Source organism: Ranitomeya imitator, chromosome 8 (genome assembly GCF_032444005.1).
Source record: "Ranitomeya imitator isolate aRanImi1 chromosome 8, aRanImi1.pri, whole genome shotgun sequence".
Classification (NCBI taxonomy): domain Eukaryota; kingdom Metazoa; phylum Chordata; class Amphibia; order Anura; family Dendrobatidae; genus Ranitomeya; species Ranitomeya imitator.
In genome coordinates this window covers 125,742,769-125,757,452 of record NC_091289.1, presented here as the reverse complement: position 1 = coordinate 125,757,452, position 14,684 = coordinate 125,742,769, and the positions used below count along the sequence as shown (strand labels likewise).

General features: G+C 42.7%; 1 protein-coding gene across 3 annotated transcripts in view; it reads left to right on the top strand.

The window, feature by feature from the left end:
- The window catches only part of NEK7 (NIMA related kinase 7), a 174,431-nt gene that overhangs the window by 106,333 nt on the left and 53,414 nt on the right, over positions 1 to 14,684 (top strand). The window lies entirely within an intron of this gene.

Sequence of the window (14,684 nt, the reverse complement as noted above, 5' to 3'; positions counted from 1 at the left end):
ACATACCAGCTGGCTTGTTGTTCTTCTCTCGCTCGTGAATACTTCCATTCCCGTTTTTTGCAAAGGTATCTATTTGGTTAGACTTGGTATTTAATTTTTTTAGCTAAAAAATATGTATTTAAATGTCATTAAATTATTTGTGCAAAATATTGCTACACCTTGGATCTGAAATGTTCCAGGAACTTTCTACGCTGTAGATCTTTTGTCAGTTCGTCTCTGGCATGGGGCAGCATTTCCTTGGTCTTTACGTGCCCTCTTCTACCTGACTGCTCATTTCAGTACCTAAGCCAGCACCCTTCTATGATTTCTCCATGTCAGAAACTAGCTGAAAGAGGACCGGGGTTGTAGCCTATAGAGGAAGATGATGTTAGGAAGTTCTAGTTATATAACTTCCAAGCTTCCAAAAAAGAATTAATGCTGGATAGAAAGTATAATATAATCTTTAAGTTGCTAAAACCTTAATAAAACAATACCGTATAAGAGATGGAGTTCATACAGCTAGTAAAAACCTTAATTCTAGATACAGTATGCCATTGTCAGAAAACAAATCTAGCCAGAACCTTCTAATAGATAAAGCAGCAGCAACACTCTACGGGCGCTGAGATATATGCAAACAACGAATGTTTGGAATGTATTTACCCCTTCCCAACATTCTCTGTACAGCAACTGTCTAATGCAAATGTATGGGAGCAGGTTCAGGAGCTGAACTCACATAACGCATGGTGGATGCTGGCTCCTCGCTATCTGGTTGATTTGCTCGCCAATTCAACCCTTGCTTCCATCCCACTCCCTGAAGCCATCTTTGCATGCCAATGGGGTTGTCATGGCACCTTATTGCCTTCTAAAGGCCCCACTCCCCCGTCGCCACCATCTTTTTTACTTTTATGAAGCCCACCCTTAGGCTTAGTTTCAGAAGTATTTCAATATATTGTTCAAGTAATCAAATGATTGTAAATTCAAGTGCTCGAAGAAAACTTTTCTTTTTTAAACCATAAAGTTTAGAATCGCCTTCTTCCCCCCCGCCCCCCAAACAACACAGCCCCATTTACCCAATGCAAAAAAAAAACATTTGATATTGCCAAGTCCAATCTATCAAAGTATAAAGTTATTTAACCAGTATTTTAAAACGTAAAAAGCAAATGAAACCTCAGATTTCCTGTTTTCGGTGGACGTTCTTACCCCCCAATAAATGCAATAAAAAGCAATCAAAACATTGAAGGTAGCACAAAAAGACACCAGGGAAAATGACAGCATGTCATTCAAAAAAACAAGCTCTCATAAAGGTCTGTCTGTGGAAAAATAAGGATTTGTGTTGCGATTTTACAAGTCCTGCATTTATTTTTTAACTTGTATATGGTAAAAAAAATAAAAACTATAAGTTTGATGCTGTTGTGATCGTCCTAATCTGAAAACTCATGTCGCCAGGTCATATTTTTCCACAGACTCAACACCATAAAAGCAAAATAAAAAACAGTGGAGGAAATTGCATTTATTTCACTATTTCTCTGCATTTGGAAAGTCTTTCCCGTTATTCAGTAAATATACTAAATTGAATGGTGTCTAAAACTACAACTCCTCCTATAAAGTGGAAAAATGAAGAGTGGGAAGGGATTAAATTGCAATTTATCATGAATATGTCGGTTAGGGTTGCTATCTGCAGAGACCGAAGCGATGCAAACGGCTAACTGTGAACATGGCTTTACTGATTTGTTTCTATCATTCCTGATAAATCCATCATGCAGTTTCCTGCTCCTCACCACGTTATTATTATATGCCCTTTTGTTATATCCTTGGGGCTTTTGTGTTTGCTGCTTTTTCTGGAGCCCTGCTTTCAATTACAGGCCGGCTGTTCTAGGCTCCACAACTATTTTTCTCTCTCATATCTTTGACCTCTGAGTGCAGCCAGCATTCAGTCTGAAGGTAGTGTTTTACCGATAGGATAGCCTTTGATGCTACATCTTGTAGTATATCATTTTGTGAGTTTGTTTCCTGGTTATACTGTAGTTTTACTTATTTGAACAAATAATTAAACAAGGTGAATGTCATAAAGAGCAAACCCTCAGCAGTGACCCGGAAAAACTTCTATCCTAATCTGTCTGACTCAGGGTGGGCAGCTGCTGTGACCATCAGTGCTCATCCGAACTCGAGTAACTTGGCAGACTTTGCAATACCCCCACAGAGAAAATAATCCCCTAGTGCCCATTGCAAAAGATAAAAGTACTTTGTAATGCACGGACCAGAGCAAGAAACACATTGGCCCCCATTCATCAAAGTGATTGCACCAGAGATCTGTCCTAAATCATTTTGGAAAGTTGCGAAACTTCTGCGCAACACTGTCGCTCCAAAACTATATGACTCTTGACTAGTGATGAGCGAAGGTGCTCGGATAAGTTATTATCTGAGCATGCTTGTGTGCTAACAAAGTGACTTCGGCGTGCTCAAAAAATATGTTTGAGTCCCCGCGGCTGCATGTCTCGCGGCTGTCCAACAGGGGCAACACATGCAGGGATTGCCTAATAAACAGGAAATCCCGCATGTGTTGTGGCTGGCGAAGAGCCGTGAGACATGCAGTTGCCGGGACATGCAGTTGCTCGGATAACAACCGCTTCTGGCATCACACGCTGTGCCCTGTAATTCAGATATACTTCCATTGATGTTGGAACTTATAAACCCATTTAAGGGGTATAACCTCGCCTGGCTACCATACTGATAAAATTGGTAGTTTACGCAGCACTCCCGTGCAACTGACCACAACTTACTCTTGTCCATTGGACACTATACAAGCAAGTGAACGGTAACTGATGAAGGTCTAAATGTGACCGAAACGTTTTCTGTTTACTACGCTGTGGACAACATTAAATATTCTCACTGATCATATTAAGTTGAGTGCCGAGATCTTTGATACGTATATCCTTGGTGAGAAGGCGTGTTTGAGTGAGATGTGTCTGGTTAATTGAGAAACGCATGGATTCTTAATGAATCCGACCCATTTGAAAAGTGCCGTGTGCCTCCCCACACTGGAATAAGAGTTCTGATGTAAGGCTGCTTTTACACATACCGTGCTTTTTGCGAGGCCTTTTTTTGCGTATCGCCGCAATTTTCATGGTCCGCCACAATAACGGACCGCAAAATACTTGCGGATCGACGATTTTCGGGTTCCCAATACTTTAGAAAAGGTATTGGGGGGGAAAAAATGGTGTTTCGCAAAACCGGAAGTCACAGTGCACCGCAAAAACAAACTTCTGTTGTTTTTGCGGCCCATTGATTTTCAATGGGGCCGTGTCTGTAAGCCATGAAAAATATGGAGCAAGCTTGATGTTTTTTCACGGCCGTAAATACGGCGTTCTGCGCTCCTACGGTTTTTGGCTGTCCGTTTTTGCGGCCCCATTGAAATCTATTGGGGCCGCCAAAACACGGCAAGTATAAAACCAGCCTTAGGGACACAAAGCTCGACATCTTACAAACTAGGATGAAAACACCAAAAGTTGTTACATTTTTTTCTAAGCTCCATGTTGCACAAAAATTTTGTGACTTTTCAAAGCGACTTATGCCAGAATTTTGTGGTGTAATAGCTCTGATGACTCGAGGTCCGTGTTTGTAACTTTAAGGCTTCATAATTGTGAATGTCTAGATAGAACAGATACGAATACATAGCATTACTTATCTTACAGTAATCCTGATATGCAAAGTTACTCAATTTATGTGAAGGATTATTTCAGTTTACATTAAATTCAAAGATGAACATATGTGTAAATATTTCTAGATACGCCATATTCTTTGTATTATGCTTCTACAGGTGGGCTTATAGATATGTTTTTTGTTTATATACGGGGTCGCCAGGTTTTATAAGGAGCTGATGTTCCATCATGCATATGTTAACAAGCTGATCTCCATCTTATTGACATCAAACATTCTCTGATGTGTAAATCTGGTGGAGACTGGTTGTATGGCCACGATGAAGAGACTACAAGCTACAGATCTATTTAATTTTCATGTGGTGTACCGTATCATTTGCCTAGGATGCAAGTTCTTCTAATTCACTAAACTTTTCAAAGGTGTAAAACCACAGGGATTTAAAAAAAAAAAAATAGATCACCTGGAAATTCTAAAAAAAAAAAAAAAAAAAAAAAAAAAATCTTTCAAAGAGACCAAAATAAAATATACACATAAGCATCCTGAAATCAGTATTTCCCTTTTGCTGCTTCAATTTTACTATTAAAATGAAGTACAAATTAGAAATAACAAACACATGAGATGGATAAAGGGCTATGAACATTGCTTTTCTAAGTTTTATGGCAAAATAGTGCTGTTACTACACCTATATACCTTTATATTTTAACATTATATTATATAGTATATAGATAACCAACATACTGACTTCTGCAAATTTCTCAAAGGCGCGGTCCACAACCAGCAAAATCTTTAGCATGTGCTGCAGCCTGCCAAATACTAAGGGTGTGTAATGAACACAATTAGAATTCGGCTAATCTTGTCGGGTACAGTGGTCGTCACATGCAATTTCTATACTTGTAGTCACGTGCTGACTAAAGTCTCAGCTGCGCCTCTCTCTCTCTCGCCAATTTCCATTTTTGGGCTTTTTTTTTTTCTCCTCTCCTTCAAAGAGCCAGAATTTTTTTTCCTCGGTTACATAGCCGTTCGAGGGCATGTTGTTTTGTGGGACAATTTGTAGTTTTGAATGGCACCATTCGTTTTAATAGATAATGCATCGAAAAACTGGAAATAAAAATCCAAGTGAGGAGAAATCATTGGGGGAGGGGGTTGGAAACAAACCGCAATTTTTTTACCTTTGTTTTGGGGTATTGATTTCAGGGTGCTAATTGTGCAGTAAAATTGACCTGGCAACATGACTCTCCGGGTTAGTATGATTACAGTGATACTAAACACGCACAGATTACTATTCCAATGTCTTCAAAAAAACTTCTGAACTCCCAAAAAATAAAAGGCCTATGTCATAAAAATGCAGCAATAGGTATATATATTTATTTTTTTTATATTTCTTTTTATCTTTCCCGAAGTATATGTAGCCCCTATTGGGGACTTATACCTTTTGGATTGTTTGATCGCTTATACTATATACTGCAATACTATTATACGTGTGACCCGTAGAAACGCATTTGCGTGAAATGGCAGTCGTCCTCACACTCCATTGTCCACTGTTTTACTGCTTAACCGAAGAGGTTTTAAAGGTGACTAAATAAAACGTTGGATTTTATTCTGGTGAGTGCCACCCTTTATTCTCTTTGCATGGACATTTAGTACTGTTGTTGTTCTTGGGTTGGCACCCTAAAGGTACCGTCACACTTAGCGACGCTGCAGCGATACCGACAACGATCCGGATCGCTGCAGCGTCGCTGTTTGGTCGCTGGAGAGCTGTCACACAGACCGCTCTCCAGCGACCAACGATGCCGGTAACCAGGGTAAACATCGGGTAACTAAGCGCAGGGCCGCACTTAGTAACCCGATGTTTACCCTGGTTACCATCCTAAAAGTAAAAAAAAACAAACACTACATACTTACCTACAGCCGTCTGTCCTCCAGCGCTGTGCTCTGCACTCCTCCTGTACTGACTGTGAGCACAGCGGCCGGAAAGCAGAGCGGTGACGTCACCGCTCTGCTTTCTGGCTGACCGACGCTCACAGCCAGTACAGGAGGAGTGCAGAGCACAGACGGCTGTAGGTAAGTATGTAGTGTTTTTTTTTTTTTTTTACTTTTAGGATGGTAACCAGGGTAAACATCGGGTTACTAAGCGCGGCCCTGCGCTTAGTTACCCGATGTTTACCCTGGTTACCAGTGAAGACATCGCTGAATCGGTGTCACACACGCCGATTCAGCGATGTCTGCGGGGAGTCCAGCGACCAAATAAAGTTCTGGACTTTCTTCCCCGACCAGCGACAGCACAGCAGGGGCCTGATCGTTGCTGCCTGTCACACTGGACAATATCGCTAGCCAGGACGCTGCAACGTCACGGATCGCTAGCGATATCGTCTAGTGTGACGGTACCTTAAGATTGTGGTAAATGTTACTTTTTATAAACAGGAGTGCATTACTTCAGAAGGTGTAACGGTAGTGCCAATCACTTTGCGTTTTTTGTGGACTACTATTGCATTGCAGTAGATATAGAGTTGTGCTCAAAAGTTTACATACCCCTGCAGAATTTTTGCTTTCTTGGCCATTTTCAGAGAATATGAATGATAACATCAAAACTTTTTCTCCACTCATGGTGAGTGGTTGGGTGAAGCCATTTATTGTCAAACTACTGTGTTTTCTCTTTTTAAATCATAATGACCACTCAAAACATCCAAATTACCCTGATCAAAAGTTCACATACCCCATTTATGAATACCATGTATTGCCCCCTCTAACATCAATGACAGCTTGAAGTCTTGTGTGGTAGTTGTGCATGAGGTTCTTTATTTTCTCAGATAGTAAAGCTGCCCACTCTTCTTGGCAAAAATCCTCCAGTTCCTGTAAATTTCTGGGCTGTCTAGCATGAACTGCATGCTTGAGATCTCCCCAGAGTGGCTCAATAATATTGAGGTCAGGAGACTGAGATGACCACTCCGGAACCTTCACTTTGTTCTGCTGTAGCCAATGACAGGTCAACTTGGCCTTGTGATTTGGATCTTTGTCGTGTTGGAACATCCAAGTACGTCCCATGTCCAGCTTCCGGGCTGATGAGTCCAAATTTGCCTTCAGTATTTGCTGATAACGTGCCGCATTCATCTTTCCTTCAACTTTGACTAAGTTTCCTGTACCTTTGTAGCTCACACATCCCCAAAACATCAGCGATCCACCTCCGTGCTTTACAGTGGGAATGGTGTTCCTTTCATCATAGGCCTTGTTGACCTCTCTCCAAATGTAACGTTTATGGTTGTGGCCAAAAAGTTAAATTTTGGTCTCATCACTCCAAATTACCTTGTTGTAGAAGTTTTGAGGCTTGTCTCTGTGCTGTTTTGCGTATTGTAGGCGAGATACTTTGTGGCATTTGCGCAGTAATGGCTTTCTTCTGTTGACTTGACCATGCAGACCATTTTTCTTCAAGTGCCTCCTTATTGTTCATCTTGAAACAGCCACACCGCTAGTTCTCAGAGAGTCCTGTATTTCAGCTGATGTTATTTGTGGGTGTTTCTTTGCATCCAATTTTCCTGGCAGTTGTGGATGACGTTTTTGTTTGTCTACCTAACTGTTGTTTTGTTTTTTCAGAGCCCCTGATTTTCCATTTGTTAATCAGTTTGAACGCTGCTGACTGGCTTTATCAATTCCTTGGAAATGTTTTTGTATCCCTTTCCCTTTGTTTTATACAGTTCAATTACCTTTTCCCGTAGATCCGTTGACCATTCTTTTGCTTTCCCCATGACTCACAATCCAGAAGCATAAGTGGCTGAATGAAAGATGCAAGAGTCTGCCTGGATCTCAGAGACTCACTTAGCCTTTATGCACACACACTAATTACAAGCAAACAGGTCACAGATGAGGATGTTACCTTTAATAGCCAGTCAAACCCATTTGTATCAACTTCTGTACATGTTATCAGGCCAAAATCATCAGGGTATATGAACTTTTGATCTGGGCCATTTGGATGTTTTGGGTTGTCATTATGATTTAAAAAGAGAAAACACAGTAGTTTGACAATAAATGGCTTCACCCAACTACTAACCATGAGTGGAGAAAAAGTTTTGGTGTTATCATTCATATTTTCTGAAAAAGGCCAAGAAAGCAAAAATTCTGCCATTGTATGTAAACTTTTGAGCACAACTGTACCCAACACATGTCTCTAATAAAGTCCAGCAACATGCTGGGCTTGGCAAGAGTACCAACTTGTGCACAACGAGTGCCTTCAGTAGGTCCTTAGCTGCCATGATAACCCTTCGGCACCTCACCATTGAACCACAGAGGGGCTGACGGGTAGCTAGAACAAATCCCCAGAGATGATTAGGGAGTGATTGTGGCATTTAGGCTGTTAATGGCAACAATTGGAGCCAGCTTTGATTGCTGCTGTTGGAGGCCTTTGCCGGCTGTGTGACACAGTGGCTGTCTGCTTTGCTTGGAGCAGGTTCAACGTCTAAACCCGCTCCAAATTGCCACATTCCATGACCTAATGGTACATCATGGAGGTTAGTGGATAAAATGTCACTCTTTTGCCAAGCAGTAGTAGTCTCCTTAATGTTCAGACAAGGTTGGTCTATTGTGGGATACAACATTTAGCCCCTTCATAAACACACAATTTTTTTGTGTTTTTTAGTTCTTGTTCCAAGAGCCATAACCCTTTATTTATTTTATTTTTTTTCTGTCCACATATCCTTTTGAGAGCTTGGTTTTTGCCGGAGAAGTTGTACTTTTGACTGACACGATTCATTTTATCATGTGATGCACTGGAAAACAGGGAAAAAAAAATCCATGTGTTGAAATGGCAAAAATGTGCAATTCCACAATAGTTTTTTTTTTATATAACTTTTTTTTATCTTCCATGTTCACTATAAGTTAAAACTAAGGCTAGTTTCACAGTAGCGTTTACCTGATCTGCGGCGGGCTGCGGACTTCCTCTGTGAAGCCCCGCCCTCCGCCGCACCTCCGCTGATAGCTCCGCCTACATCTGCATGCGGCCGGCGTACCTATATTTAACATTAGGTACGCAGGTCATGCGGCTGTATGCGGATGGTGCCGCATGCGTCGTTTTGACGATGCGGAAAAAGAAAATCCTACAGGCTGCGTCCTACGCTGGTCGCCGCATCGTCAAAACGACGCATGCGGCACCATCCGCATACAGCCGCACGACCTGCGTACCTAATGTTAAATATAGGTACGCAGGCCGCATGCGGGCCGCATGCAGATGTAGGCGGAGCTATCAGCAGAGGTGCGGCGGAGGGCGGGGCTTCACGGAGGAAGTCCGCAGCCCGCCGCAGATCAGGTAAACGCTAGTGTGAAACTAGCCTAACCTGGTAATATGGTTTTCAAGGTCAGTTCAATTACGCAGATATCAAAAACGTTTAGCTGTTTTGTTAAGTGGTGAAAAAAAAACTCAGAAATTTATAGGGGAAATTTTTTTTTTTTTTGCTTGTCAACATTTTCCGACATGTTTTCAGGATATGTGACTCTGTGCTTATTTTTTTTGTGCCCTTAGCAGACCTTTTTACTGATGTCATATTGGGGTAGATATGATGTTTTGATTGCCTCTTATTGCATTTTATTGCAGGGTTGTGTTGGCCAAAAAAATGATTTTTTTTCTCATTATGCGGTTTACAGATATTAATTAATTTATTTTTAGTGATGAGCGAATATACTCGTTGCTCGAGATTTCTCGAGCATGCTCAGGTGTCCTCCGAGTATTTTTTAGTGCTCGGAGATTGCCTTTATTGCTGCAGCTGGATGATTTACATCTGTTAGCCAGCATAAGTACATGTGGGGGTTGTCTGGTTGCTAGGGAATTCCCACATGCATTTATGCTGGCAGATGTAAATCATTCAGCTGCGGCAATAAAAACTAAATCTCCGAGCACTAAAAAATACTCGGAGGACCCCCGAGCGTGCTCGAGAAATCTTGAGTAACGAGTATATTCGCTCATCACTATTTATTTTTGATAGATCAGACTTTTACAAATGCAATGAGTGTTTTATTTTTTTATTTGTGTTATTTTTAATGTGGCAAAAGTAGGGTGATTTTAAACTTGTTTTATTTTTCAGCTTTTTAACCCCTTCCCGACCTGTGACACAGCGTATGCGTCATGAAAGTCGGTGCCAATCCGACCTGTGACGCATATGCTGTGTCACAGAATGATCGCGTCCCTGCAGATCCGGTGAAAGGGTTAACTCCCATTTCACCTGATCTGCAGGGACAGGGGGAGTGGTAGTTTAGCCCAGGGGGCGTGGCTTCACCCCCCGTGGCTACGATCGCTCTGATTGGCTGTTGAAAGTGAAACTGCCAATCAGAGCGATTTGTAATATTTCACCTATTATAACTGGTGAAATATTACAATCCAGCCATGGCCGATGCTGCAATATCATCGGCCATGGCTGGAAACATTGATGTGCCCCCACCCCACCGATCGACCCCCAGCCCTCCGATCTGTCCTTTACACTGCTCCGCTCCCCTCCGTCCTCCTGTCCGCTCCCCCGTGCTCTTGTCCGCTCACCCCCGTGCTCCAATCACCCCCCTGTGCTCCAACCCCCCCCTACACTCCGATCCATCCCCCCTGCAGTCCGATTCACCCCCCTGCAGTCCGATCCACCCCCCGATGCTCCAATGCACCCCCCCGTGCGCCGATCCACCCTCCCCGTGCTCCGATTTACCCCCCCATGCTCCGATCCACCCCCCCCGTGCTCCCTTCCCACCCCATCATACTTACCGAGCCTCCCGTGGTCCGTCCGTCTTCTTTCCTGGGTGCCGCCATCTTCCAAAATGGCGGGCGCATGCGCAGTGCGCCCGCCGAATCTGCCGGCCGGCAGATTCGTTTCAAGTGCATTTTGATCACTGCGATAAAACCTATCGCAGTGATCAAAATAAAAAAAAATGCTGAATGACCCCCCCCCTTTGTCACCCCCATAGGTAGGGACAATAATAAAATAAAGATTTTTTTTTTTCTTCCACTAAGGTTGGGGTAAGAACTAGGGTTTAGGGTTAGGGGTAGGGTTAGGGGTAGGGTTAGGGTTTCGGTATGTGCACACGTATTCTGGTCCGCTGCGGATTTATGGCAGATTTACCGTGGTTTTTCTGCGCATTTCACTGCAGTTTTACAACTGCGATTTTCTATTGGAGCAGTTGTAAAACCGCTGTGGAATCCGCAGAAAGAAGCGACATGCTGCTGAATGTAAACCGCTGCGTTTCCGTGCAGTTTTTCTGCAGCATGTGTACAGCGATTTTTGTTTTCCATAGGTTTACATTGAACTGTAAACTCATGGGAAACTGCTGCGGATCCGCAGCGTTTTCCGCAGCGTGTGCACATACATTTAGAATTAGGCTATCTGCAAACGGTGCGGATTTGGCTGCGGATCCGCAGCAGTGTTCCATCAGGTTTACAGTACCATGTAAACCTATGGAAAACCAAATCCGCTGTGCCCATGGTGCGGAAAATACCACGCGGAAACGCTACGTTGTATTTTCCGCAGCATGTCAATTCTTTGTGCGGATTCTGCAGCGTTTTACACCTGTTCCTCAATAGGAATCCGCAGGTGAAATCCGCACAAAAAACACTGGAAATCCACGGTAAATCCGCAGGTAAAAAGCAGTGCCTTTTACCCGCGGATTTTTCAAAAATGATGCTGAAAAATCTCACACGAATCCGCAACGTGGGCACATAGCCTTAGGGTTATGGTTGGAATTAGGGTTGTGGTTAGGGGTGTGTTGGGGTTAGGGCTGTGGTTAGGGGTGTGTTGCGGTTAGGGTTGTGATTAGGGTTATGGCTACAGTTGGGATTAGGGTTAGGGGTGTGGGGGGGGTTAGTGTTGGAGGTAGAATTGAGGGGTTTCCACTGTTTAGGCACATCAGGGGTCTCCAAACGCAACATGGCGCCACCATTGATTCCAGCCAATCTTGTACTCAAAAAGTCAAATGGTGCTCCCTCACTTCCGAGCCCCGACGTGTGCCCAAACAGTGGTTTACCCCCACATATGGGGTACCAGCATACTCAGGACAAACTGCGCAACAATTATTGGGGTCCAATTTCTCCTGTTACCCTTGTGAAAATAAAAAAATGCTTGCTAAAACATCATTTTTGAGGAAAGAAAAATAATTTTTTATTTTTACGGCTCTGCGTTGTAAACGTCTGTGAAGCACTTGGGGGTTCAAAGTGCTCACCACATATCTACATAAGTTCCTTGGGGGGTCTAGTTTCTAACATGGGGTCACTGGTTGGGGGTTTCTACTGTTTAGGCACACCAGGGGCTCTGCAAACGCAACGTGACACCCGCAGACCATTCCATCAAAGTCTGCATTTCAAAAGTCACTACTTCACTTCTGAGCCCCGACGTGTGCCCAAACAGTGGTTTACCCCCACACATGGGGTATCAGCGTACTCAGGAGAAACTGGACAACAACTTTTGGGGTCCAATTTCTCCTGTAACCCTTGGGAAAATAAAAAATTCTGGGCTAAATAATTATTTTTGAGGAAAGAAAACGTATTTATTATTTTCACGGATCTGCGTTATAAACTTCTGTGAAGCACTTGGGGGTTCAAAGTGCTCACCACACATCTAGATAAGTTCCTTTCGGGGTCTAGTTTCCAAAATGGGGTCACTTGTGGGGGGTTTCTACTGTTTAGCCACATCAAGGGCTCTGCAAACGCAACGTGACGCCCGCAGAGCATTCCATCAAAGTCTGCATTTCAAAACGTCACTACTTCACTTCCGAGCCCCGACGTGTGCCCAAACAGTGGTTTACCCCCACACATGGGGTATCAGCGTACTCAGGAGAAACTGGACAACAACTTTTGGGGTCAAATTTCTCCTGTTACCCTTGGGAAAATGAAAAATTGCAGGCTAAAAGATCATTTTTGAGAAAATAATTTTTTATTTTATTTTCATGGCTCTGCGTTATAAACTTCTGTGAAGCACTTGGGGGTTCAAAGTCCTCACCACACATCTATATAAGTTCCTTTGGGGGTCTAGTTTCCAAAATGGGGTCATTTGTGGGGGATCTCCAATGTTTAGGCACACAAGGGCTCTCCAAACGTGACATGGTGTCCGCTAATGATTGGAGCTAATTTTCCATTTAAAAAGCCAAATGGCGTGCCTTCCCTTCCGAGCCCTGCCGTGCGCCCAAACAGTGGTTTACCCCCACATATGGGGTATCAGCGTACTCAGGACAAACTGGACGACAACAACATTTGGGGTCTAATTTCTCCTAATACCCTTGGCAAAATAGGAAATTCCAGGCTAAAAAATCATTTTTGAGGAAAGAAAAGTTATTTTTTATTTTCATGGCTCTGCGTTATAAACTTCTGTCAAGCAGCTGGGGGTTTAAAGTGCTCAATATGCATCTAGATAAGTTCCTTGGGGGGTCTAGTTTCCAAAATGTGGTCACTTGTGGGGGAGCTCCAATGTTTAGGCACACAGGGGCTCTCCAAACGCGACATGGTGTCCGCTAACAATTGGAGCTAATTTTCCATTCAAAAAGTCAAATGGCGCGCCTTCCCTTCCGAGCCCTGCCGTGTGCCCAAACAGTGGTTTACCCCCACATATGAGGTATCGGTGTACTCAGGAGAAATTGCCCAACAAATTTGAGGATCCATTTTATCCTGTTGCCCATGTGAAAATGAAAAAAATGAGGCTACATTAATTTTTTTGTGAAAAAAAAGTACTTTTTCATTTTTACGGATCAATTTGTGAAGCACCTGGGGGTTCAAAGTGCTCAATATGCATCTAGATAAGTTCCTTGGGGTGTCTAGTTTCCAAAATGGGGTCACTTGTGGGGGAGCTCCAATTTTTAGGCACACGGGGGCTCTCCAAACGTGACATGGTGTCCGCTAAAGAGTGGAGCCAATTTTTCATTCAAAAAGTCAAATGGCGCTCCTTCCCTTCCAAGCCCTGCCGTGCGCCCAAACAGTGGTTTACCCCTACATATGAGGTATCAGCGTACTCAGGACAAATTGGACAACAACTTTCGTGGTTCAGTTTCTCCTTTTACCATTGTGAAATCAAAAAAATTGTTGCTAAAAGATAATTTTTGTGACTAAAAAGTTAAATGTTCATTTTTTCCTTCCATGTTGCTTCTGCTGCTGTGAAGCACCTGAAGGGTTAATAAACTTCTTGAATGTGGTTTTGTGCACCTTGAGGGGTGCAGTTTTTAGAATGATGTCACTTTTGGGTATTTTCAGCCATATAGACCCCGTAAACTGACTTCAAATGTGAGGTGGTCCCTAAAAAAAATGGTTTTGTAAATTTTGTTGTAAAAATGAGAAATCGCTGGTCAAATTTTAACCCTTAACTTCCTAGCAAAAAAAAATTTTGTTTCCAAAATTGTGCTGATGTAAAGTATACATGTGGGAAATGTTATTTATTAACTATTTTGTGTCACATAACTCTCTGGTTTAACAGAATAAAAATTCAAATTGTGAAAATTGCGAAATTTTCTAAATTTTCGCCAAATTTCCATTTTTATCACAAATAAACGCATAATTTATTGACCTAAATTTACCACTAACATGAAGCCCAATATGTCACGAAAAAACAATCTCAGAACCGCTAGGATCCGTTGAAGCGTTCCTGAGTTATTACCTCATAAAGGGACACTGGTCAGAATTGCAAAAAACGGCCAGGTCATTAAGGTCAAAATAGGCTGGGTCATGAAGGGGTTAAAACTTTTTTTTTTAAACTACTAGCGGATCTGGCTAATTGGATCCTAAAAAAAATCGGAGCATGCTCAGTTTAAAAAAAAAAAATGGAATGCGTCGCTGGATTCCTTCATTTGACGGATCTGGCGCCCATAGGCTTCCTTTCGAGCAAACGAAGGACGGCGACAAATCTGTCGCTATCCGTTTTTTCGACGTACACAAAAAACAATATTTTGTCCGTTGTCTCCGGCCGCCGGACAAATAATTTTCGATGGATCCGGCGAACGACAGATGAAACGTGAGGCCATCCGTCGCTAATACAAGTCTGAGTAAAAAACTAATCCGGCGGCATCAGTTGCCGGATCCGTTTTTTTTTTCAAAATTCGACGGATTGCGACTG